Source organism: Aquarana catesbeiana, linkage group LG03 (genome assembly GCF_042186555.1).
Source record: "Aquarana catesbeiana isolate 2022-GZ linkage group LG03, ASM4218655v1, whole genome shotgun sequence".
NCBI classification, from domain to species: domain Eukaryota; kingdom Metazoa; phylum Chordata; class Amphibia; order Anura; family Ranidae; genus Aquarana; species Aquarana catesbeiana.
This window is the reverse complement of record NC_133326.1, coordinates 431,732,090-431,759,644: the sequence shown is the minus strand read 5'-3', so window position 1 is coordinate 431,759,644 and position 27,555 is coordinate 431,732,090. Positions and strand designations below refer to the sequence as shown.

The 27,555-nt window shown below is 43.8% G+C and overlaps 1 protein-coding gene across 4 annotated transcripts in view; it reads left to right on the top strand.

Annotated features, from left to right (window-relative positions):
* Positions 1–27,555, top strand: part of VDAC1 (voltage dependent anion channel 1) — a 584,928-nt gene that overhangs the window by 59,499 nt on the left and 497,874 nt on the right. The window lies entirely within an intron of this gene.

Below are 27,555 nucleotides of genomic sequence, written 5' to 3'. Positions count from 1 at the left end.
CCCTGACACTATAAAAAATAAACCAACTAACCAGTGTCACCCGTAACAGTTCTACGGTGATCAGTGGTGAAAGGGTTAACTAGGGGGCAATCAAGGGGTTAAAACATTTGTAAGATAGTATATGGGGGTCCCTGTCGCTATAAAACGTGACGGCGAACCTAAATATTTACGTCCCTAACTAGCGTCACCAGTGACACTAATACTGCGATCAGAAAAATGATCGCTTAGCGACACTGGCGGCAGGGGGTGATCAAGGGGTTAAAACTTTATTAGGGGGGGGTTAGGGGGGTACCCTAGACCTACAGGGGGCTAATACTAACTGCCCTAACACAGTAACTGTCACAAACTGACACCATGCAGTAATCAGGAAAAAAAAAACAACTGCATGTTCTACTGTGATGTGTGTTTTGTGCACTCACATTTCAGTCTTCTCTCCTCGGCGCCGGAACGGAAACTGCCGAGCCGAGGAGAGATGACATCACATCCTCTGCCTCTGTGTACCACACAGAGGCAGGGGAAGCATCTCATTGGCTGGGAGCGATCGCGAGGGGGGGGCCACGATCGGATGGCCTCCCCCTCATCTCTGATCGCTGCCAGACCAAAGGCGACCGCCTCAGGCACCGGGGGGGGGGGGGGGTCCCATCGCGGGAAGGCAATCACGTACCAGGTACATGATTTTGCCTGCCCGTGCCATTCTGCTGATGTATATCAGCGTGAGGCAGTCTTCAAGTGGTTAAAGTATGTTACAGGAATATTTATCGGGAAACACCGGAAAATATACAAGGCTTTTGGAAGAGTCATCATTTTGATAACACTTATCCTGCCGAACCATGATAGTCTATGTGCAGGGTATCCTCTCAAGTCTTGTTTAATTTTATTCAATAGGGGCAAATAATTATCCTGATATAAGTCCATTGTTGATGTTGACAGAAACACTCCCAGATATTTCAATCCACTCCTCCTCCATTTAAAGGGATACAGATTTCCGAGTTCCCTTCCTTCATCTGAGGAAACTGAGTTATCTAATATCTCGGTTTTCTCCATGTTAATCTTAAGGTTCGATACATCCCCATAGTCACTCAGCTCTAACAAACCTCTGGGAGTGTGTGTATGTGTGTGTATGTATGTATGTATGTATATGTATATATATATATATATATATATATATATATATATATATATATATATATACACATAACATCATCCGCGAACGCGGATGTCCTATGTTCTTGTCCCGCAACCTCAATACCTTCAATTTTATAATTGGCTCTTATAAAAAGGGTTCCAAGGAAAACACGAAGGGTAGGGGGGACAGAGGACACCCCTGGCGTGTACCATTATATAACCGAAAAGTCTCAGAGTTCCTTTTACTTGTATTTTAGCTGTGGGGTTAGAGTATAAGGCCTCTATTCACCTCAGCATTCGTGGCCCATACCAAATTTATTTAATGTCCGCAACATAAAATTCCAATCTAGCCTATCAAAAGCCTTTTCGGCATCTATTGATAGAAATAGAACAGATTTCCTTCCCTTTTTTGCTGTATGCATCAATAAAGTTGTTCTTAATATATTATCTCTTGCCTCCCTCCCGGGGACAAATCCTGCTTGATCTTTCTCAATACAGTCTGGCATAAATGGTCTCAATCTTTCGGCCAGGATCCTTGCATATATTTTAACGTCCTCATTGATCAAGGATATCGGCCTTAGCTAGAGCACAAAGTTGGATCCTTCCCTTCTTTACCCAGGAGTGCTATATAGGCCCCCAGGGCTTCGTCATGGATTTTCAGACCTTCCCCAATAGAATTCATATATAAATGGGAAAAAAGGAGTCGGGGTACCTGAAAACTTTTTAAAATATAAAGATGTGTAGCCATCTGAACCCGGACTTTTACCAGACTTACTTTTCCTAATTGCCTGCCTGAATTTCTTGTAGTAGAGATACATTCAAATCTCTTTCCAAATCTTCCACTATGCCCAGATCAAATAGAAGCGATTCGTCCAGCCTCCAGGATCTTTGCCTATCTGGTATGTTCTTTAAATCCAAGCTTACTATAACTGGGGCATGATCCGAGAGGGTGAAGGATTTCACCTTTGCCTTTAATAGCCCCTCTAGAAGCTGATGGTCTAAAAAGACATAGTCGATTTTCGAGTAGGATGAATGTACCTGAGAATTGCTATTCCTTTGGATCTCTTATCAGGGGAATATCCATGAAACCAAACTGGATAATTTTTTGAATCCAATCCAACCCTTGATGACCATTTTAAAATGGGTTTTCCTGTAAAAAAAAAACAATATTGGATGACCAGCTTTTTAATTCCTGCAATATTTGATGTCGTTTACTTGGACTGTTTAGACCTCTAACGTTATAGGACACTATCTTCAAGGGCGCTATCTCTCAAATCTGTGGAACATAAGCATCCATAGACCCTTATTCATAAGAAAAAAATATAGAACCTCTAATTTTCTGGAGATGATCCACTTAACTAACATAAACATAAACAGGAAATGACAACACAGTACACCCCCTTCTAATCTATCCCTAACATACATCCTCTTATAGCTCCCCCCCCCGTTCTCTCTCCATTGTATACCAATGATAAGGCCTACCCGGCTGTCGCCCAATTTATTGGCACCCGGCCGGGTAGGGCATCCCCTGGGGGTTTCAATATGCCTGCGTGGACCCCCAGATCTCATCCCAATTGCAGGAATGACTCTGAGGGAACAGGCAGGCATCGCCAGACCCCATACACCCCCGAGCAAGACCCCTCCCCTACTGGTCTATTTATCTCCCTATATTCCTTGTGCTATTTGTTTATATAAAGCGTATTATATTCTATTGATAGAACTCTAGACTGTTTTCCATTGCTGACCACTTAGACTCCCCCATTCGAGGGGTTTCTTTTCCCAATTCTCCAAATTGATACATGGCAAATCTAGTTTTCTACAAAATTCTTTTAAGTCCTCTGGAAATCGCAGTGTGGCTGATACACCTTGATTTTTAGCCACCGAACAAGCTGGGAAACCTTATCTAAAAAAAAAAAAAAATTTTTTGCTTGTAGCTGATTTATTAGGGGTTTCAGAGCTCTCCTACGAGTCAAGGTCTCTTGCGATAAATCCGTAAATATGAGAATCTCAGTCTCATTAAATTTGATCGGTGCAACACTTCTCATGCCATGTGCAACTTGTTGTTCTACATCATAGCAAGAAAATCTAGTACATGTAGTACATTCTGTATATCCATCCTGGTAGCATTCAGTTCTTTAATCATGCATTCTAAATCGAACATCATCTCAGCCATATTCTGCTTTGTAGGAAACATCTGTATAGGCTCTCGAGATCTTTTTCTCTTTCCCTCTTTCCATTAACAATTGTGGCTTATCTTTCTGCTGAATTTTTTCCACTTCTCCTTCCCTAGATCTGTTATTTTTCTTCATTTGACCCTCAAGGATGGGGGGGAGTTATTTCCTCCACTCTTTCTGCTACCTGTTATGCTCTTTGATCAACTTTGTCCTGTACCATGTACGTTTTTTATGGAGTTACAATTCTGGCTATCTACTTGGTTGGTTTTTACCCCCTTTCTTCCCATATTCCCTTTTCTCAATTCCTTCTTAGTGTATATTTTTAAACTTTTGAGGGTATAAGTACTGACAATCCACTAAGCAATCTTTTACGAGCAAAAGGGAAGGGTGTAAAGCAAAAAAATAAAACAATATCTGCATTAATTGTAGGCTATAGTTGAGACAGTTCCACCTCGATGGTTACCTTCATGCGTCTCTATTGCTGAGATCATTCACATCATTCTCTCAAAGTATGATTAAGTATAAAAGGTAGATGTAAATATGAACAAGTATACTGAAGCTTGCCAAAAAAAAATATTTATGCAGATAATGATGGCAGTAGATATTCAAGTGAAAGGTATGCAGCTAAAGATGCAAAATAGATTTTACAGATTAAATTACTTTTACTGTTGGGACTTATTGTTGCACTCATTGTTCAATTCTTTTTTCAAATTCCAGGTTTCAAGTTTCCTTGAAAGTACCTTCAAATATTCAACTCTCATTTGCTTATAATAGTCTCAGTAAAAGGTATCTAGGCAGGATAAGCGTTGGCTAGGAAAGCATATGCAGAGCTAAAGCAGACATAGAATGCATGGGAAAACTCAGTATGTGAATGTAGACAATCGCTGAGGGAGCAAATATAGAGATATTATGCAGACTTGGGCCTTCAGATGCACAGTTCACACTTGGACCTAGCAGTCCATATATATAGTATAGAATATAGTGTATATTTGCTAAAAGGGATAAGCAACAGCCAGTAAGCAGAGAAAGCAGATCCTATATACAGGTGTAGGCCCAGGTTTCAGGCTTATACCAATTTAAGTTTTCTATAAATGTTTTTTATAAGCTTTATCGACTTTGGAATTCAGTCCATAGAGCAAGCTTTGCAGACAGGTAAGGGCAAAATGAAAAAGAAACAAACAATAGCAGCGGCAGCTTTTATAGTAGCTTTAAACTAAAAGTTCTTATTAAACATCTTACTGCTGTATCCAAATACCCCAACTCTGTTTTGTTATATAAATTTTTAAAGAACAGTCCATAGAGCAGTCTTAGAGCCCTTTCACACTGGGGCGGTTTGCAGGCGCTTCCACACTGGAGCGATGCGCTGGCAGGACGGTAAAAAAAGTCCTGCCAGCAGCATCTTCGGAGCGGTGAAGGAGCGGTGTGTTCGCGGCGCGGCTATACCGCCGGCAAAGCGCCTCTGCAGAGGCGCTTTGCGGTGGTATTTAACCCTTTCTCGGCCGCTAGCGGGGGGGTAAAACCGCCCCCCCCCCCCGCTAGCGGCCACAGACCGACGGTAAAACGCCGCTAATAATAGCGGCGTTTTACCGCCGACGCCGCCCCAGTGTGAAAGGGCTCTTATCAGCAAAAAGAGCAGAAAAGAGCATTAGTTGGGTATACTGAATGGTAAAAAAATCAAGCCTTCCTCTTTAAATGGTTTCATACATTTATCTCCTTTGCTGAGGCCATTTCTTTTCAAACAGAGTATTCATAGAAATCCTTACAAATTGTCCCACTGCTGCATCCAAACAAAAAGTTTACCAGTTTATTGCAGGGCGCTTTAAGACTGATTAAACTCTTTGCTCATTGTTCACTTTTACTTTTAAACAGATTTTTTTTCTTTCATTTGTTCCTACCCGGTCTTCAATCCTCCATCTGTCGGCACCGCTAGAGAATCTATGCCATGAGCTGTCCTCAGTTCCTCTGTCTCCTCCGGGAACCTTCAGTGGGTCTTTCAAGCCTCTGGGGGGTACAAGCTGGAGTTGCAGAGGTTTCCCCTTCAGAGGTTTTTAAGATCGAGAGTTCCCTCGGAACCTCCAAAAAGAGACTTTTTGCTTCAGGCACTACATCATTTAGTGCATCAAGGAGTGATTGTAGAGGTTCCTGTATCCGAAAGGGGCATGGGGTTTTACTCAAACCTGTTTACGGTTCAAAAACCAAACAAGGACACAAGGCCCATTTTGGACCTAAGATCCCTGAATCAGTATCTACTGATACAGTCCTTTCGGATGGATTTACATGTACCTATCTTTCAGCCTCATCAGAGGTTCCTACGTTTTGCGGTAGAGGAACGTCCTTTTCAGTTTGTGGCTCTACCCTTCGGGCTTGCTACAGCTCCCTGGGTGTTCACAAAGGTCCTAGCACCAGTACTGGGTCTTTTAAGGGCCCAAGGGATCCTGGTGCTCGGGTATCTGGATGACCTCCTGCTCAGAGTTCACTCATTACAGGCTCTAGAACAGAGCATTATATACAGTGCAGTATTTGAAAAGCTTAGGCTGGATCATAAATACTGAAAAGTCAGCCTTTAGACCAGCTCAAAGTCTAAGGTATTTAGGTCTGATCCTAAACACGGTCCAAGCAGGTGTATTCTTGCCACCCGTAAGGATCTGTGCCCTGAAGGATCAGGTGCGTCAGATAAAGGGCACCAGACAACCCTCCATTCGGCTCTGTATAAGTCTTCTAGGGAGGATGGTATCCTCCTTTGAGGCAGTGCCCTATGCCCAGTTCCATTCCAGGCCTTTACAACAAGACATCTTGTTGGGTTGGAACAGAGGAAGAAAAGCCCTGGATTATCCAATATGCTTATCTCCTCAGGCATGCTTAAGCCTAAACTGGTGGTTGCAAGATCAGAACCCGTGAAAGGGAAAATCCTTTCCTCCCCTGTAACTTGGGGAGTGCTAAATACAGATGCCAGTCTCTCAGGCTGGGGAGCGACCCTAGATGGACTCACAGCTCAGGGGAAATGGTCAGGGACAGAGCAGACCCTGCCCATTAACGTCCTAGAATTACGGGCAGTATGTCTGGCCCTGTGGTCCTGGACAGTGGAGCTTCAGGACTGCCCCATCAGGGGTCAGTCCGACAATGCCACGGAAGTGACCTATATAAACCACCAAGGCGGTACCAGGAGTCGTTCAGCTCTGAAGGAGGTGAACTACATACTAGCCTGGGCAGAGGGACATGTGCCAATTATATCAGCAGTCCATATCCCGGGAGTAGAGAACTTGGAAGGCAGATTATCTCAGCCGCCAGCAGATCCGCCCGGGGGAATGGTCCCTACACTCAGAGGCGTTCCAGGAAATTTGCCAACATTTGGGATTGCCAGAGGTCGACCTATTGGCATCCAGGTTCAACAACAAGCTACAGCAGTTTGTGCCTCGAGCAAGAGTTCCACTGGCAATTGGAGCAGATGCTCTGATAGTTCCATGGAACCAGTACTCCCTGGTTTATGCTTTTCCCTCCGATCCCTCTCCTTCCGCATTTGTTGCGCAGGATTCAGAGAGAGGGGGTTCCAGTCATTCTGGTGGCACCAGCCTGGCCGAGAAAGCCCTGGTTCCCGGAGATTGTGAGACTGACAATAGACAGGCCATGGACGCTTCCACGTCGCCCCGATCTACTGTCTTAATGTCCTATACTCCACCCCAATGTACAGTCTCTAAATTTGACGGCATGGCTATTTAAGCCAGGGTGTTAAAGGACCGTGACATCTCGGGACGAGTGGTGTCTACTCTAGTGAATGCTAGAAAAGCTGTCACTAGGAAGATTTATCATAAGGTCTGGAAGAATTATATTGCTTGGTGTGAAGACCGAAAATGGCATCCTCGGAAATATGTGATGGGGAGAATTCTCTCTTTTCTACAGTCAGCTGTGGAAATCAGATTGGCTTTGCGTACAATCAAAGGTCAAGTTTTGGCCCTATCAGTATTCTTCCAAAGGCCTTTAGCCTCCCAATTCACTGATACGAACCTTTATGCAGGGGGTAACTCTCTTGCTCCCCCCCCCATTAGGTCACCTATGTGTCCTTGGGACTTGAACTTGGTGCTGTCTGTGTTACAGAAACAACCATTTGAAACTAATAAGGAAATTACATTAGACTTGCTGTAACGCAAGCTAGCCTTCCTGATGGCTATCACCTCGGCTAGAAGGGTGTCGGAGTTGGCAGCCCTTTCATGCAGTGTACCGTACTTGAACCTTCACCACGACCTGTTCCATCCTTTTTGCCGAAAGTGGTGTCTGCCTTTCATTTAAATCAGGACATTACTTTTTTTTAACAGAAAAGTTTTTTTTTTAATCTCCAGCGGGAGATGATTTTCATTGCATAGTACAATTAATAAACATAAAAAAGGAAATAAAATCGAACAGATGACATATCGACAGATATTACAACAGAGTGTAAGAAATATTAACCAACATATTGTTTAGATGTGTTTCTTAGTACATAGCATTGGTAATACATTCTTTGTGTAAAAGGAGGTAGGGTTGTCTTTTATTCAAAGGATAAGATGTCGTAGGTACAAATAGTCCTATCCTGTACCAACCATGTTAAAAATTAATTAAATTTAAGGGGCTCCCTAGGGGGGTGAGGGGAGTGGGGGAGACACCGAGGGTCCCGAGCAGGACCTGCCCTGCTTTACCAACTAGGACAGAGTGGGGTCCTTTCGCATCATGAACAGGATTTTAGCTGTTGGCCCAGTCACCCCAAATCTTCCCAAACTTTTTCGGGCATTTACGACTCGTATATGTAAGCTTATAAAGTGGCAGGGTGGAGTCAATAAGATTTCCCCACTGTCCAATCGTCGGGGGCTCCAGCTGTTAACATTTAGTTAGGATGGCCTTTCTGGCATAGAATGAGGCATAGAAAATCAGTAGCCTTTTGTGAGTGTTTGTGGTGAGAGTGTCACAGACACCAAGTAAGAGGACACGAGGATCAAGTCCTATGGCTAAATTCCCAATCGAGTTGATACATTGCACCACCTCCCTCCAGAATTGTTGAATATGGGGACAAGACCACACCACATGGAAGAATGTTCCCACTTCAGTATTGTTTTTTGGACATTTGTCAGAGTGGGTGGGATATATCCTAGCAAGCCTCTGGGGGTATGCCCTGTGGAGGAATTTTAGCTGACTGTACCTATCCCTGGCGGATATCATTAGAGGTATATATTGTTGGATTCCTTCTTCCCAATCGTCATCCGTCAGGGAGGGCACATACACCTTCCATTTAGCAAAGAGCTCAGTCCCCTGGCCAGCAGTCCCACAGGATACCCGAAGGTACAGGGCGGAGAGGATACGGCCCGCATCGACTGAAATAAGAAAGCACTCCACCACGTGCAACTCCACGTGGAAAATTGGGCTTGTATGGCATGTCGCAATTGTGGGTAGCGAAAAAACATCTTTGCCGGAAGAAGAAAGGGTCAGTCCGGCCCAAATGAAGGAGTTGATCACCTGGTCCAGTTTTTGGAAAAAGGAGTTGGGGATGGGAACTGGGGTATTTCTGAAAACATAGAGAAATTTGGGGAGAAATGCCATTTTAAGAAGGTTAATCCTCCCTACCGGTGTTAGTGGGAGGGATTTCCAGGTCCGGCATCTTCGTATGAGTTTGTGTAGAATAGGGTAGACATTGTCTGTTAAATAACAGGAAGGCTCCTTCTGTATTTCAATGCCCAAATATCTGAATTTAGTGACCGACTGTAGTGGTATATGGGAAGGAGGGAGGAGGGGTGGCCAGGACAGCGTGAAAAGTATGGATTTGGTCCAATTAATACGTATCCCAGAGAAGGATCCAAACGGGTCAACAACCCGCAGGGCCTCTTCCAGGGAATTTGAAGCATCAGGGAGATACAGGAGGGCGTCCTCTTCATAGAGGGAGATCTGTTCCCACAGTAGGCCCACCTCTATCCCCTTCGTGGCTGTAGATGACCTAATGAGGATGGCCAGGGGTTCGACAGCCAGGGCAACAGTCCCGGGGACAGACAACTCTGTCTAGTTCCCCATTGCATATTAAAGGGGGGCGAGAGTGTACCATTAGTTCTAAATCTAGCAGTGGGATTGGCATACATTAGCTTTATCCATGAGATAAATTTGGGTTCGAAATTAAACCTTTCCAATACTGGCCAGAGGAACTCCCATTCAACCGAATCGAAAGCCTTTTTGGCATCTAGAGAGGCCACCACCCCAGGGGATTCCGTGGCCACCACGTGGGATATGTTCATATACAGCCGACGTAGGTTAATGTCTGTGCCTTTCCCTGGCATGAAGCCCGTTTGGTCTCCATGAATCAGGGAAAGGACGACCGAATTAAGACGATTTGCCAATATTTTAGTAACTATTTTAGCATCAACATTGAGGAGTGAAATAGGTCGGTACGGCTCACATAGCTCAGGGTCCTTACGTGGCTTAGGGATCACCACGATCACCGCCTCCGACATAGATGGGGGAAGACATTGATCTTCTAGCACGGTTAGTAAAAGTTCATGGAACTGCGGTGCAAGGGCTTTACTATTAGTCTTATAAAATTCGTCCGGTAGACCATCTGGGCCCGGAGTTTTTGCAGGCTGGAGGGATGAGATCGCCAGTTGCACTTCTTTAAGGATGATTGGTGCATCTAGTTTAGCCTTGTTAACTTCTGATAAGGTAGGGAATTCTATCTGGGGCAGGAAATCTTGTAGAGAATCTGGTGTATAGTCTGCCTTGGATGTATATAAACGTTCATAGTATTGTGCAAATCTAGCATTTATCTGGACAGGGTCTGCCTGAATTTGTAATATTCGCAATGTGTGCCATAGTGGATCGCTCCTTGGCCAGCCATGCCAGCAGCCTGCCCGATCTCTCCCCCTGTTCGAATATCCTCTGTGACTGTGATAGCAGAAGTTTCCGAGTCACGGTAGCTCTCAGCACCGAAATTTCATGTTGGAGTGTTTGGAGTGCAGCGTATGTCCCCGCATCTCTGGTAGTCACATAGCTGGACTCCAAACTTTGGGCTCAACTCTCCGCCTCCTCCAGGGCAAGCCTATTACTTTTCCTGACCTTGCTACTTATTGCGGAGTATTGTCCCTGTGTATATGCCTTATAGGCATCCCAAAGCATTGGACGAGGGGCCGTTCCCCTGTTCTGTACCCAGTAAGTGTCCATCTCTCCCGCAACCTCAGGGGCTACACGCTCATCAGTTATCCAGAAACCTGAGAGTCGCCAGAGGCTAGTGCCTATGGGCGAGTCTGTTGTAAGCTGTAGGAAAAGGGGAGCGTAATCAGAGATGCCACGTGGGAGGATTTTAACCTCCTGAGTGCCTGAGAGTAAGGAGCCGCTAACATAAAATAAATCTATTCTAGAGAAGGAGGCGTAAGTAGCCGAGTGGCAGGCATATTGTCTTGGGATATCGCCACCTCCATACGTCACTGAGGCCATATTCGTCTGCCCATCTTAACACTGGGGAGTCAGGGGTTACATCAGTGCCAAGTTTATTCATACTGGGATTGGGGGACATATTGAAGTCACCAGCCAACAACTCGGCCGCAGTAGGATACTGAGCCAGTATAGGGGTCAATTTATGGAGGACAGCCAGGGAGGCCTGAGGCGGGTTATACAGTCCAACTATAACTAGTTCCATCCTGTCACACATAGCGTGAATAGCAACATACTTCCCCTCGGGATCCAAATGGAGATCTAGAAGGGTGAAGGGTAATGATTTGTGGATCAGGACACTGACTCCCCTGGAGTGGGTGGAGTTAGGGTCCCACCCAGGGCTTACTTTTTAATGTAATTGAATACCAAGGAACGTTTTTTATCCTTGAGTTAAGGCCTCGTACGTTCCAGGACAAGACTTTAAGTGGGGTAATTTGGGCATCATGGTGAATATCTGACAGGATTGGAACCAGGACATTATTTTACCTTCTTTTTTCTCTCAGCCTCGTTTGACAGAAGAGAGACGACTGCATTCTTTGGACATTGTCCGGGCAGTCAAGGTTTATTTGTCTAGCTCTGCGGAGATCTGAGGATCAGACTCCTTTTTTGTTTTACCGAAAGGACCCAGGAAGGAGCAGGCAGCTTCCAAAGCTTTCATTGCCAATTGGGTCCGTCAATTGGTCATTCAGGCCTAAGGTCTGAAACCTAAAGCTCCTGCCTTTAGGGTGAGAGCTCATTCTACCAGGGATGTAGGAACCTCCTGGGCTTTTCACCATTGGGTATCTGTGGCTCAGATTTGTAAAGCTGCTACCTGGTCTTCAATGCATACGTTCACAAAATGTTATCAAGTGGATGTTCGAGCAGCCGAGGATTCAGGTTTCAGCCGCAGTGTACTGCGGGCTGCCGTTTTAAGTTCTTATGGCTATTGTTTGACAGGGTGTCTCCCTCCCCTCAAGGCTATTGCTCTGGGATGTCCCCAGCAGGTAATTAATATTACCCTGACTGTGTCCCATGATGTATGAAAAAGAAAATAGGATTTTTATATCATACTTACCTGTAAAATCCTTTTCTTTGAGTACATCATGGGGCACAGAGATCCCTCCTCTATTTTTTCAGGATTTAGTGCTTGCTACAAAACTAAAGTACTTCCTGTATGGGAGGGGTTATATAGGGGATCACTTCCTGTCTGAAGACCTTTGGTCTACCAGATGATGAAGTATGACCCAGCAGGTAATGAATATTAGCCTGACTCTGTGTCCCATGATGTACTCAAAGAAAAGGATTTTACAGGTAAGTATGACGTAAAAATCGTATTTTATTAAGGTATCTTAACCTCATGCCGACCGGGCCATAGCCAAAAGATGGCTACAGCGCGGTCGGCTTTTTCTGGGAGGGTGTCCATGGACACCCTTCCAGAACCTTGCTCCCGGGCGCGCCCCCGGAAATACCTGTGACCGCCGGGTCTGGAAGACCCGGCACATCACAGATCACGGTAAATGGCCGCTGATAGCGGCTGTTTACCATGTGATCGCTCTGCCAAATGACGGAGCGATCACAATAACAAACCGGCGTGACATCCGGTTCCTCCCTTCCCTCTTTGTACTGATCGTTTGCAGCAGCGCTGTGGGCTGGATGTGTAGTGCCCACAGCGCTGCTCAAAACCTCACCGTGCATCTTTCTAAATACCTTGGAATGTCTGCTTTCCAAAAAGGGTCATTTGGGGGGTATTTGTATTATCCTGGCTTGTTAGGGTCTCAAGAAATGAGATCGGCCGTCAGTACTTCAGGTGTGATGAATTTTCAGAGATTGGCACCATAGCTTGTGGACTCTAACTTGCTCACCGACCAAATAATATACACCAATTTTGATTATTTTTACCAAAGATATGTAGCAGTATAAATTTTGGCCAAAATTTATGAAGAAAAATGACTAATTTGCTAAATTTTAACAGAAACAAAGACTTTTTTTTTTTTTTTTTTTTTACAGAATTTTCAGTATTTTTTGATTTATAGCGCAAAAAATAAAAACCCCAGCGGTGATAAAATACCACCAAAAGAAAGTTCTATTTGTGTGAAAAAAAGGACAGAATTTTCATATGGGTACAGTGTTGCATGACTGAGTAATTGTCATTCAAAGTGTGAGAAAGCTGAAAATTGGTCTGGTTAGGAAGGGGGTTTGAGTGCCCAGTGGTCAAGTGGTTAAATAAAAAACTATCTTGAGATAGATTTTTACTCCAGAAGCATTTTATTAAAATAAATTAGCTAAAAATCAAAATAATTGACTTTTAAATTAAAAAAAAATCCTATTTATTTTTTTAAATCATTGATTTATATCCACCCTGCTTTAACGCAGGGAATCCATTAACCACTTGATGACCGGCTCACGCCAAAATACTCTCCTGCGCAAACTGACGTATCTGTACGTCAGTCCGCAAAAGCAGGATAGCGGGAGAGTGCCCGCGGGTCCCGCGGACTCTGATTGCCGGCGGCCTGCGAGTGCGGCGAGGAGAGGCAGAATGGGGGACTGCCTATGTAAACAAAGCATTTCCCTGTTGTGCCTAGTAAAATGACAGATCTTCTGTTCCCTGTCATCGGGAACAGTGATCTGTCATGTCAGTGGTAGCCCATCCACCCTACAGTTAGAACACACTGAGAGAACACGCTTAACCCCTTGATCGCCCCCTAGTGTTTAACCCCTTCCCTGCCAGTGACATTTATACAGTAATCGGTGGCTATTTTTAGCTCTGATCACTGTATAAATGTCAGTGGTCCCAAAATAGTGTCAAAAGTGTCTGATCTGTCCGCCACAATGGCGCAGTCCCGATGATAAAAGTCGCAGATCACCGCCATTAGTAATAAAAAAAAATAATAAAAATGCCATAAATCTATCCCGTTTTGTAGATGCTATAACTTTAGCACAAACCAATCAATATACACTTATTGCGATTATTTTTGGGGGAAAGAAAAAATAAATAAAAAATGTAGACTGTATATCGGCCTAAACCAAGTAAGAAATTTTTTTTGTTTTATATTATTTTTGGGGATATTTATTATAGCAAAAGGTAAAAAATATTGTTTTTTTTTTTTTCAAAATTGGCAGTCTTTGTTCATAGCGCAAAAAATAAAAACCCGCAGAGGTGATCAAATACCACCAAAAGAAAGCTCTATTTGTGGGAAAAAAGGACGTCAATTTTGTTTGGGTGCAACTTCGCACAACCGCGCAATTGTCAGTTAAAGTGACACAGTGCTGTATCGCAAAAAATTATCTGGTCGTTAAGGGGGTAAAACCTTCGGGGCTGATATGGTTAAGGTAAAAACATTTTGGATTTAGAACCATTAGAAAATATATGCCTTGGTACAGTCAAGGAGCTGGAGGAAAACTACAGAAGCCAGGGTGGATTTGATTTAAATCAAGTCGATTTTAAATCATAATTTTTAAAGAGCAACTGTCATCTCTGTCCCGCAGCGGCTTCTCCTTTTGACCCGCTGTTGACTCACCAATGCACCTATTCACTTTAATGGGACAGCTGGTGATGTGGCAGTGTCACCACAAGGTGAGGGATGTGGTTAGCACTGCCATGATGGATCGGAAATGACAGGCGCTCTTTAAATGTAAGGACTTATTCTTGCTGGTAGTTAGAATCTTTAATATTTGCAAACAAAATGAAGGTTTCCTATTTAGAATAATAAGCGGTCAGGTTAGTAAAACAGCGATCATAGAACCGATTCAATCGTACAGTTTGTAGTGTACATAGATTTGCAAAACAATGGGATGAAGGGATATTCCTGAGCTTTGTTTTATCTCATGGTTACTGTGAAATTGTGTGAATGCATCAATGCAGTGCATGTTATCTCAGCTTGCAGAGCTTGGATTCATTGAATGAGTTTACCAAAATTGTAAATATTGTAGAATATATACAGCCTCATGCTACATAACTAAGCTCCATTTTATGCTGAATAAAATAAATTATTAATGTATCTTAAATAGAAAACTATCTTTGGATAGATTTTTACTCCAAAAGCATTGTAATAAAAAAAAAAAAAAAATTGATTTTATATCCACCCTGACAGAAGCACTTGCAATCCACTGGTCTCAGTTAACATTAATTGCAGGCTTACTTGCAAAAAAGTGCATTTAACCACTTGCCCACTGGGCACTTATATCCCCTTACTAACCAGGCCAATTTTTAGATTTCAGCGCTCACACTTTGAATGACAATTACTCAGTCATGCATAGTTACATAGTTGGTGAGGTTGAAAAAAAGACACAAGTCCATCCTGCGTGTGTGCTTTTATGTCAGTATTACATTGTATATCCTTGTATGTTGTGGATGTTCAGGTGCCTATCTAATAGTTTTTTTGAATATATTGATGCTGCCCACTGAAACCACTGCTAGTGCAAGAGAATTCCACATCCTTGCTGCTCTTACAGTAAAGAACACTGTGTCGTTTTTAAGGTTAAACCACTTCTCTTCTAATTTTAGTGAATGGCTGCATGTCTTTTTAAATAACCTTTCGATGAAAAGTTTTATCCCTATTGTGGGGTCACTAGTACTGTATTTGTACATTGAAATTATATCCCTCTCAAGCATCTATTCTCCAGAGAGAATAAGTTCAGTGCTCCTAATCTTTCCTCATAACTAAGGTCCTTCAGTCCCTTTATTAGCTTTGTTGTCCTTCTCTGGAGACTCTCTAGTTCCAGCACATTTTTCCTGAGGACTGGTACCCAAAACTGGACGGCATACTCCAGGACCAGAGTCTTGTAGAGTGGGAGAATTATCGTTTTATCTCTGGAGTTAATCCCCTTTTTAACGAATGCCAATATTCTGTTGGCTTTGCTTGCAGCAGCCTGGCATTGCATGCCATTAATGAGCCTGTCATCTACTAGGACCCCCAGGTCCTTTTCCATCCTAGATTCCCCAAGAGGTTCTCCCCCTAGTGAGTAGATTGCATTCATATTTTTGCCACCCAAATGCATTATTTTACATTTTTCTACATTTAAAGTGGATGTAAACCCAATGTCATCCTTTCTAAACTACTGCCATAGGGGTTATCTATAAGGATATACATGCCTCCTGCATGTATCTTTACCGGTCAAATGTCTCCCCTCTGTCTCTTATGAGAGCTGAAAAACTGCAGATTCTGTGGGTGAGTCTGTTGTCTGGAGCTCGGTGGGTGGAGTTGTGATGTCAGTAGATTCCCCGCCCACCTCTACACTCCCCTGTGTATTTCTAACACTGAACTTCTGCTATGATCTCTAACATCCAGTGAAAAGACAGGAAAGTAACCACATGACTTCAGCATGCCAAATCATGCTGAGGCGTGGAACAGCCAATCCTTGCAGAGCTGCTGAAGAAAGGAGTGGGGGAGGGAATTAAAAACTAATGCCTGTGTCTTAGGCTGTCACTCACAGCAAGGGGGAGTATTTGACAAAGTTTTTGTCAGTTTGTCAAGATTTTTCTCACTGAACAATAAAAGGGGATTGCTCAGAGATGCATTAACTCTGTGTGGCAGGACTGGGCTCAAATGATAGGAAATCTTATACTCTACAGTATGATATAGATATATATATATATATATATATATATATATATATATATATATATATATATACAAAAAAAAAAAATTCGGGTTTACATCCACTTTAAACCTAATTTGCCATGTAGTTGCCCACCCCATTAATTTGTTCAGATCTTCTTGCAAGGTTTCCACATCCTGCGGAGAAATTATTGCCCTGCTTAGCTTAGTATCGTCCGCAAATACTGAGATTGAGCTGTTTATCCCATCCTCCAAGTCGTTTTTGAATAGATTAAATAAGATTGGTCTGAGAACAGAACCCTGGGGGGACCCCACTTTCCACACCAGACCATTCTGAGTAATCTCCATTTATCACTACTCTCTTAACTCTCCCCTGTAGCCAGTTTTCAATCCATGTACTCATCCTTTGGTCCATGCTGACAGACCTTAGTTTGTACAGTAAAAGTTTATGGGGAACTGTATCAAATGCCTTTGCAAAATCAAGATACATCACATCCACGGGCCTTCCTTTATCTAGATGGCAGCTCACCTCCTCATAGAAGGTTAATAGATTGGTTTGGCAAGAACGATTCTTCATGAATCCATGCTGATTACTGCTAATGATACAGTTTTTCATTACTAAAATCTCGTATATAGTACCTTATCATCCCCTCCAAGTGCTTGCATACTATTGATGTTAGGCTAACTGGTCTGTAGTTCCCAGAGATATATCTTGGCTTGTTTAAATATTGGTGCTACATCAGGTTTTCTCCAGTCTGCTGGTACCATTCCAGTCAGTAGACTGTTCGTAAACATTAGAAACAATGGTCTGGCAATTACTTGCACCCGAGGGTCCTTTAGGAAGTCAGTCAAGCCTTCTGGTCCCGGTGACTTATTACTGTAAATTTTTTTTAAGTCTATTTCTAATTCTATCCTCTGTTAGCCATGAGGGTGCTTCCTGTGACGTGTCATGAGGATAAACATTGCGGTTTTGGTTACTAAAGCCCCCCGTTTCCCTCGTGAAGCCTGAGGAGAAGAATAAATGTAATTGCCATCTCTCCATCCTTACTTACCAAATTCCGTTCATCATTCTTTATGGGACTAATGTGATCTGACCTCCATTTCTTATTATTTATATACTTTGAATTATTTGGGATTTTTTTTACTTTCCCCTGCTATGTGCCTTTCGTGTTCTATTTTTAGCTGCCCTGATTGCACCCTTACATTTCTTGCAATCTTTGTAAAGTTGGAATGCTGATCCCTCAGCTTTGCATTTTTTGAAGGCCTTCTCCTTTGCTTTTATATGCATTTTTACATTGGAGTTAAGCCACCCAGGACTTTTATTAGCTCTTTTAAATTTATTTCCCATTGGGATGCACTGGCTAATACCCTTATTTAATATTCTCTTAAAGCATACCCATTTTTCCTCCGTATTTTGTTCCTAAGATTTTATCTCATTTATTACCTTCTAGCAAGGATCGTAGTTTAGGAAAGTTGGCTCTTTTGGAATTCTGTGTCTGTATTCCCCTTATGTTTCCTATTTTGTATGATTTATACTAAAACTAATTGAACTGTGATCCTAAATTGCCCCTTATTTCCACATCCGTGATCAGGTCTGTATTTTTAGTAATCAGTATGTCTAGTAACGCATTGTTCCTTGTTGGTGTCATTACCATCTGACCCATGAAATTGTGCTGTACGACATTTAGCAAATGACGAGCTTTAGATGAATATGCGGTTCCTTCCACCCAGTCTATGTCTGGATAATTAAAATCCCCCATTATAATGACCATTTTGTGGCGCTACACTTCGGGCTTGCTTCAGCTCCCGGGTGTTCACAAAGGTCCTAGCACCAGTACTAGTTATTTTAAGGGCCCAAGGGGTCCTGGTGCTCGGGTATCAGGTCGACCTTCTGCTCAGATCATTCGTTACAGGCTCTAGAACAGAGCATAACACGCACAGTGTGGTATTTGAAAAGCTTAGGCTGGATCATAAATTCCTGAAAAGTCAGCCTTGAAACCAACTTGAAGTCCTAAAATATTTAGGTCTGATCCTAGATACAATCGAAGCAAGAGTATTCTTGCCACCCGCAAGGCTCTGTGACCTGAAGGATCAGATGCATCAGATGAGGGGCACCAGACAACCCTCCATTTGGCTCTGTATGAGTCTTCTAGGGAGGATTGTATCCTCCTTCGAGGCGGTGCCCTATGCCCAGTTCTATTCCAGGCCTTTTACAACGGGACATCTTGTTGGTTTGGAACAGAGGAGGACAAGCCCTGGATTATCCAATGAGCTCTTCTCCTCAGGCTTCTCCTTCTTCTTGGTAACTTGGAGAGTACTGACTACAGATGCCAGTCTCTCAGGCTGGGGAGTGACCCTAGAGGGGCTCACAGCTCAGGGGAAATGGTCAAGGACAGAACAGATCCCGCCCATCAACGTCCTGGAATTACGGGCAGTCTGACTGGCCCTACAGTCCTGGACGATGGAGCTTCAGGACTACCCTATCAGGGTTCAGTCCAACAATGCCACTGCAGTGGCCTCTATAAACCACCAAGGCGGTACCAGGAGTCGTTCAGCTCTCAAGGAGGTGAACCACATACTAGCCTGGGCAGAGGGACATGTGCCGATTCTATCAGCAGTCCATATCCTGGGAGTAGAGACCTGGAAGACAGATTATTTCAGCCACCAGCAGATCTGCCCGGAGAATGGTCCCTACACCCAGGGCTGTTCCAGGAAATTTGCCAACGTTGGGGATTGCCAGAGGTCGACCTACTGGCATCCAGGTTCAGCAGCAAACTACAGCAGTTTGTATCCTGAACAAGAGATCCTCTGGCAATTGGAGCGGATGCTCCGGAAGTTCCATGGAGCCAGTACTCCCTGGTTTATGCTTTCCCTCCGATCCCGCTCCTTCCACATTTGTTGCGCAGGATTCGGAGAGAAGGGGTTCCAGTCATTCTGGTGGCACCAGCCTGGCCCAGAAGGGCCTGGTTCCCAGAGATTGTGAGACTAACAATAGATGGACAGGCCATGGATGCTTCCACAGCGCCCCAATCTAATGTCTCAGGGTCCTATATTCCACCCAAATTTACAGTCTCTAAATTTGACCACATGGCTATTGAAGCCAGGGTGTTAAAGGACTGTGGCATCTCGGGACCAGTGGTGTCTACCTTAGTGAATGCTAGAAAAGCTGTCCACTGGGAAGATCTATCATAAGGTCTGGAAGACTTATATTGCTTGGTGTGAAGCCAAAAAATGGCATCCTTGGAAATATGTGAGTGGGAGAATTCTCTTTTCTACAGTCAGCTGTAGAAATCAGATTGGCTTTGAGTACAATCAGAGGTCAAGTTTCGACCCTATCAGTATTCTTCCAAAGGCCTTTAGACTCCCATTCACTGGTCCGAACCTTTATGCAAGGGGCAACTCTCTTGCTCCCCCCCCCCTTAAGTCACCTATGTGTCCTTGGGACTTTAACTTGGTGCTGTCTGTGTTACAGAAGCAACCATTTGAACCTATGAAGGATATTCCATTAGACTTGCTGTCACGCAAGCTAGCCTTCCTGATGGCTATCACCTCGGCTAGAAGGGTGTCGGAGTTGTGGGCCCTTTCATGCCTGGAACCGTACTTGACCCTTTATCATGATAGGGTCATGTTAAGACCTGTTCCATCCTTTTTGCCGAAAGTGGTGTCGGCCTTTCATTTAAATCAGGACATTATTTTGCCTTTTTTCTCTCAGCATCGTTCGGGGGAAGAGAGACAACTGCATTCTTTGGACCACTTTTGGCAAAAAAAGGACCCAAGAAGGGGCAGGCAGCTTCCAAAGCTTCCTTTGCCAATTGGGTCTGTCAGTTGGTCATTCAGGCCTATGATCTGAAATGTAAAGCTCCTCCCTTTAGAGTGAGAGCTCATAATACCAGGAGTGTAGGAACCTCCTGGGCTTTTTTCACCATCAGGTATCTGTGGCTCAGATTTGTAAGGCTGCTTCCTGGTCTTCAGTGCATATGATCACAAAATTTATCAAGTGGATGTTCGAGCAGGCGAGGATTCGGCTTTTGGCTTTCGGCCACAGTGTACTGCAGGCTGCCGTATAAATTCTGATGGCTATTGTTTGACAGGGTGTCTCCCTTCCCTCAAGGCTATTGCTCTGGGATGTCCCCAGCAGATAATAATTATTAGCCTGACTCTGTGTCCTATGATGTATGAAAAAGAAAATAGGATTTTTACGTCATGCTTGCCTGTAAAACCCTTTTCTTTGAGTACATCATGGGACACAGAGATCCCCCCCTCTTTTTTGAGGTTTTAGTGCTTGCTACAAAACGGAAGTACTTCCTGTATGGAAGGGGTTATAGAGGGAATCACTTCCTGTCTAAAGACCTTTGGTCTACCAGTGTCCATTCACCTGGAGATAATGAATATTAGCCTGACTCTGTGTCCCCTGATGTATGAAAAAGAAAAGGATTTTACAGGTAAGTATGATGAAAAAATCCTATTTTTTTTCCACACAGAGCTTTCTTTTGGTGGTATTTATTCGCCACTGGGTTTCTTATTTTTTGCGCTATACTGTACATAAAAGATCAAAAATTTTGTAAAAAATATATTTTTTTCTTCGTTTTTGTTATAAAATTTTGCAAATTAGTAATTATTCTTCCAAAATTTTGACAAATTTATACTGCTACATATCTTTGGTAAAAAATAACCCAAATCAGTGTATGTTATTTGGCCTTTGTGAAGGTTATAGAGTCTACAAGCTATAGTGCCAATCATTGAAAATTGATCACACCTGATGTACTGATGGCCTATCTCCTTAACAAGCCAGGACAGTACAAATACCACTTAAATGGCCCCTTTTTTGGAAAGTAGACAGTCCAAGGTATGGCATGGTGAGTTTTTTGAAGTTGTAATTTTTTCCCACAGTTCTTTGCAAAATGTAAGATTTTGGTTTTTTTTTTTTCCCACAAAACTGTCATATTAACAGGTTATTTCTCTCACATGACATATGCATACTTGCAACTACACACCCCAAAAACGGAAAATTGTATACTCGCCTTTCTGTAGTTTTCCTTTCCTGGTGTATCTTCATGGCAGCATACAATGGGTTGTGGATCTGCCCCCACAGCCTGATAGGACTGGTTAAATATAAATCAAAGACAGACCCGGCTCGCAGCATTCTCTGTAACTTTCACCAATTGGGTGGGGATCTGTATGCTGCCATGAAGATGCACCAGGAAAAGAAAATTACGGAAAGCGGAGTATACACTTTTCTGTTTTTATAGTGCATCATGGCAGCATATGATGGGAACTAACTCTGCATACGAGAGAAGAAAAATTTTGTAATCATCAGTAGCGTAAGTATGCACCATGAATTTTCCAAATTTTACTGTTGTGAGCCAGGTTCACCTATCTAACTGTAATAAAGGTGTCATGGGAGGACCATATTGCTGACTTGCAAATAGCCTCAGGAGACACTCAGCACTAAACTGTCCACAGAGCTGACACTGCCCTGGTTGAATTTGCTCTTAAGACCTCTGAAACAGGAGGCCTTGTGAAGAGTAGGCTCTTTTTTAATTGTCTTAACAATCTAGGAGGTGACTTACGTGTTGATCAAGAATCAAGTTTGCATTTCATTCTAGTTACAAACCCATCTAGACAACAAACTTTTTTTTAATAGAAGTAGGCCAGAAAAAACGGTTTTGAACTGCATCTGGCCAAAACATCGTATTTTAGTGGCCGAACGAACAATGTTTCCTACGAACGATTAATGTGCCCATGAACATGAAAGTTGCCATTTTAAACTGTACAACAGTAAAGAAAAGCACATGGAGCAGCACGAACGTAATGAAAACAAAGAATAGGAACACAGGACAACTACTTACTTTTTTGCAGCACTCTCCTTCTATCGTGCTCCGTTAATTTGAGGTCCGACTACCGTTTCCTCAGTTGATCCTTGGATCGCCGTACCTCAAAATTCCTGTGCAGACTCTTCACAACTTTAGCCATGATCTTGGCCTTTCTGTCCATACTTCCCGTCATAGTTAGCCCTTTTCAATATGTCCACTATCTCCACCATCTCTACAAAGGCCATATTTGAGGCCTTAAATCTCCTCCGGGATCATGACGTTTCTGGCTCCGGGCTTTCCTCCCCCTCGTTGCTGCTATTATCATGCACCTGCTCTGTCTCCGCCATGTGCTCTCTCTCACTGCGCCGAAAGAGAAGGGGCGGGGAATAGACTAGAAAGAACGTCAGGGGCGGGCAGAGTTTCATGCATGCGCAGTGTATATAAAGCGTAACGCGTGCGTCGTACGTACGATCTGTGAGCGGAGGAAGGAGTATCGGAAGCGCCGATCATAACGAAGGTACAAGTTTAACTTGGGCCTATACTGCTTATAGATTGAGGCCTATGTTGGGACAAGATTAGGAGAGTTTAGCCTGACATTAGGGTTCATCTTGTGTTGTGTCTTGCAGAGAAAATGGATGGCTTTAATGATCACAACTTCCTCCCCCTGTTCATAGACAAATACAGGGAGCTGCCCTGTCTGTGGCAGGTCAAACACCCGCATTATAATCATAAACAAAAGAGGGAGGCAGCGCTGGAGAAACTGCTGGAGTTGGTGAAGCCAGTGGTCCCCACGGAAACCATCCCCTATTTAAAAGCCAAAATTGGTGGCCTGAGGAGCACATATCTTGGGGAGCGCAAGAAGGTCCAGGATTCCCAGAGATCAGGAGCTGCAGCAGATGACATTTATGTCCCCTGGCTGTGGTACTATGAGAGACTTTTGTTTTCTGTCAGACCAGACTGAAGTCAGGGAATCCCTCTCCCCTCTTCCTTCCACCCTATCTTCCACCCCAGCTGAGGCTTCCGATGTCCAACCTGGGCTCAGAATGATGGTCTTTTCTATTTATTAACATTCAATTTGCAACAGTCATGAGATGAAAATTGTGTGTGATTGATGAAGAAAAAAACTAAAACTATGTCCCTTTTTCATACACAGGAAGACCTGTGGAATGTGGCAACCAGGAGGAGGCGGGGGTTAGTGGCAGCCAAGAGGAGGCCGAGCCCAGTAGGAGCCTCACAGAATCGCAGGTTCCTCCCCTCCGCCTTCCAAACAAAAGACCTAGGAAGAGGAGTAACGTGGAGAGTCAGCACTCGGGCTGATTCAGGAGGCTTCTGCGTCCCTCAGAGCCACCCCCACTAGTGAAGAGGCCTTTGCCTCCATGGCTGCCACCAAACTGCAGGACATGGAGGAGGGCCAACGCCTCATGTGTGAGGAAATAGTTTATAAAACATTAAATAAGGGGTTGAGGGCCCAAATCACACCCAATACCCACCTGTGTGAGTTTCATCCTCCTCCTCCTCCTGCCACACCTCCAACACCACAGACACAGCCTGGAAGGAAGAGTGGAAGGAAGACAAAAAAGTGATGACCTGGGTTTAGTCTGGTCTGACAAAAGATGCAGGCTCTTGTAAGACCACAGCCTGGGAACATACATATCATCTGCTGCTGTTCATGATCTCTTGGACTTCTGGTCCAGATTGTACTCCCTTAGATAAGGACTCCTCAGGCCACCAATTTTGCCTGAAAATAGTTGATGTGTGCCCTGGGGGCCAAAGGCTTCGCCAATTTCTGCTGTTTCTCTAGCGTTGCCTCCCTCTTTATTTGGTTAGGACCCCTTAATAAAGGTATTTTTTGGAACTAATACTTGCCTATGTGTGTTTTCCTTCAAAAAGGACAGTTTGTTTGTGAGGAGGCAGGTACATTTCCAAAATACAATGTGAAATTAACAAGGGACACCAACAACCAACCTCCTTGAGATTAAAAAAGACAAGATAATGGTGTTGTGGTAACTTGACACACAAAACACACCCAAAACAATTCTGGAGATCACCAAAAAACAAAACAAAAAAAAAGCAGGAGATCTGGGTTTAAAAAAAATACAACAAATAATAAAAAAAAAATATAAAAAATATTTTTTTTTTCAGTAGATGGGATAAATAAAAATATTATATTCATGAAATCACGAGAAATAATAAAGAAAGAAGTTTGTGAGAAGTCTGTGTGAATATAAGCAGCAAAGCAATTTCATTCTTCTAAAAGTCCGATGGAGCCGACAACAAGCTCCGATCGCACATTTTCCGTTGGAAAGTCCGACAGTGTGTACAGGGCATAAGAGATTGAAAGGTGGACATCTCACCTATCAATGTTATATGATTTTTATGCTCATTGAATTACGCCCCTGCGTGGGTGAAGGTTTCTGTTCTACTAAGACAGGTGCCATAGATTTTTAAGGCTTTAATAATGAAGATTGGGTACTTCTCTAGTTCCTTTACTAATCTTTTTCCCGGTCCGTAGGATTTTGCCTCCTTGTATCTTCTTGGTAGTTACTGTCTGTATGCTGGACCTTTCAGAGTTTTTTGTCAGATGATATTCGCCCTGACCTGCTTGTGGTCACCCTTGAGATGGCAGTATCCTGTCTACTCCCAAATAGATTGGATTCGTTGTCTGGTATCTTACACCAGTTTTTTTTTTTTTTTTTTCTTAAGGCAAGATCCGCCAACCATGGCTTGAGCCATAATGCCCCTCTTGCTGTGACCGTGGGGAACACCGCTTTTGAAAAACATCAGTTGACGTCTGACACATCCGCCACAGAGTCTGCTGCCAATTTCAGCTCTTTCAAAGCTCTTACCACCTTGTCTCTTCACTTCTCCCCCCCAAAACATAATTTCCTGCTTGTGTGATTGGCTCACTGATTTTCCCAGAAATCTGCACCAAGATACAAGTCAGCTTTTTGGCATCCACTGCAACAAAAATGTCATTTTTAGTAAAATACTGTCATGAGGGCCACTTACCTGATGTGCGACCGAAGTAGTGGGGAGGCCTCCCTTGCACCTTAAGGCCTCTGGAGATGGAGACAGAGACTTGGTGGGGACACCGAGTGGCAGTGTGCCAAGGGTGCGGAGCACCGTGCAAGCCTTAGTCTGGGATCCGAGCCGAGGTCAAGTCCAGTTGGGCAACAAAGCATAAAAGGGTTAATCGGAGGAAGATTGGTTGAGATCCAAGCCGGGGTCGGTTCCAATCTGGCAGCTGAGTACAAAAGGGGCAAAGAAGTGAATTGTTAAGGTACAAATCTGAGGTCAAAGGCAAGCAGCAATCAAGAGTAGTCAAACAGGTTTCCAGGTCACAACAGGTTCAGACAGATCATCCACTAGCACAGGAACAAGGGGGGACTGAAGATAATATAGCAATTTGGCAGTGCCCGGGCTGGGCTTATATAGGGAAGTTTGAGGTCACTTCCTGTACGCCTCCTTGGCATTTTCCTGCCTTTTTTCATCAGGTTGAGGTCACTTTCTGTGCCTGTCCTGGGCATTTTCCTGCCTTTTCCATCTGCGCAGGTGTGGGTTGGCACCCTGAGGCGTCTCTGACGCATGCTGAGTTGGCACGGATTTTCTCTTGCGGCAATTGGTGCATGCCTAGTAAGCCCTGGACTCCTACAGATAATCCCAGTAGGAAACCACGTCTAAAGGGATGCAGACCCTGCCACTTTCCTGCAGGTGCAGCAGCTGGTTGATAATTATGAAACCACTCCCATTAGACTCACTCGGCACATGGGCTGGTTATTGCTGGTCTGCCGGCACCTGCAGATGCTACAGTATGTAGGAGCACTTCAGATCTAGATCTAATTTTCGGACTAGAGCCTCCTTGAATGTGACAGCAAGGTGACATATCTTGTCAGCTACATTAATGATGCATCCACCATCGGAGGAGAGGTTGACATTTTAGCTTTTTTAGGGTATACAGTTTTGACAGCCTGTTTATACAGGTATTTTTCTCTAACCCCTTCCATTCTTCCTGGATTAACTCCTCCAGTTGTTCAAGTGAAGGTAATGAGTACTTTCTAACTTTGTGGAGAGTTTCCTCCACTTCACCCCAGGGAATTGCGTCCTTAACTGCCCCTGCAAAAAGGCTTTATTTGGGCTATCTTCAAAGCTTGTGGGCCCTTTAACGCTTTCTTCCCATGGCAAGCTTTCAAATTTGGACACCACCTACTGACTCTGGTTGGAAGTAGTGTTAGGCAATTCAGCCACCGACTGGGGAGTACAGGCTTCATGTATCAACTCCTTGGCCGATTCTTTAATCAAGGCGGCTACATTCCAGACATCCCCTTCTTTGCTCCAAGTGGGCTTGACATGCTGGATTGTCAAGCAATGACTTTCCACCACAAATGCAGCAACCGTTAGGGCTGGTAATCTGTGGTGTTTGTAAACGGGGAGCAATAATGAGAGGTGAGATCACATTGATCAATGTTGCCTGGATGTCTGCGCCTGAATGGTGACTGTTGTGGCTTTTAGAAGGCTCCCTCCCATCTTGAGGTCCTTGCAGGGCTGTATCCTGCTTGTTCCAGGCAGATTTGACATACTAGCTTGGCAGGCAATGACTTTCCACCACAAATGCAGCGACTATTAGGGCTGGTACCCTGTGATGTTTGTAAACGGAGAGAAATGATAATGATGACCATAATCAACATTGCCTGGATGTCTGTTCTTAGATGGTGACTTGTCTTGACCTTTAGAAGGCTCCCTCCATCTTGTGGTCCTTACAGTACTATAGATATTTGCTCTCTTTTTCTCAGTCTTCATTACTTGCCTAATCCCTATACCTTTTTAAAAAGCAATTGGCGGTCTGACTGGGCTCCAGAACACTGAGAAAGAGATAGGAGAAGCCCAGGTGAATGCCATAAAAAGGGAAAACTCATACCTGCAAACAATGACAACATAAGCATCCAGCATGCATAAGTAGAGAGCTTCACCATTTGTTGCCCAAAAATGCCATAAAACCATTTAAAACTGTTACATTTCCCATTAGTGATATTGGTGCCTGAGCTTAGATCGCCATCCTGGAAAAGCTCTAGCTAGGAAACTGGTCACAGAGGCCGCATCACTTGCTGCCTCTCATGCTCAGTGTACTTGCACTGCTGCCACCATCTTGGAAATAGCAAATGCCCATAAAACAGAGAAAAGAAGTAAAAAGCATATGAAAAGCTAAGGGAAACGCTGTCGCTTACGTCAAAGCTTGTTTAAAGCTTTGACAGGCCTGCACCACCAGAATAGGGCTCCAACCATATTGCTCATTTAGAGACTGTACAGGAAGGACTTCCACCCAGGAAAGGCTTAACCTGGCTGGGGCGACAAATGGTAAGGGATACCTCGCGACTCCAGTGCTGATCAGGTGAGGGAAAAAAAAAAAGAATGCTGCGAGCCGGGTCTGTCTTTGATTTATAGTTAATCAGTCCTATCAGGTTGTGGGGGCAG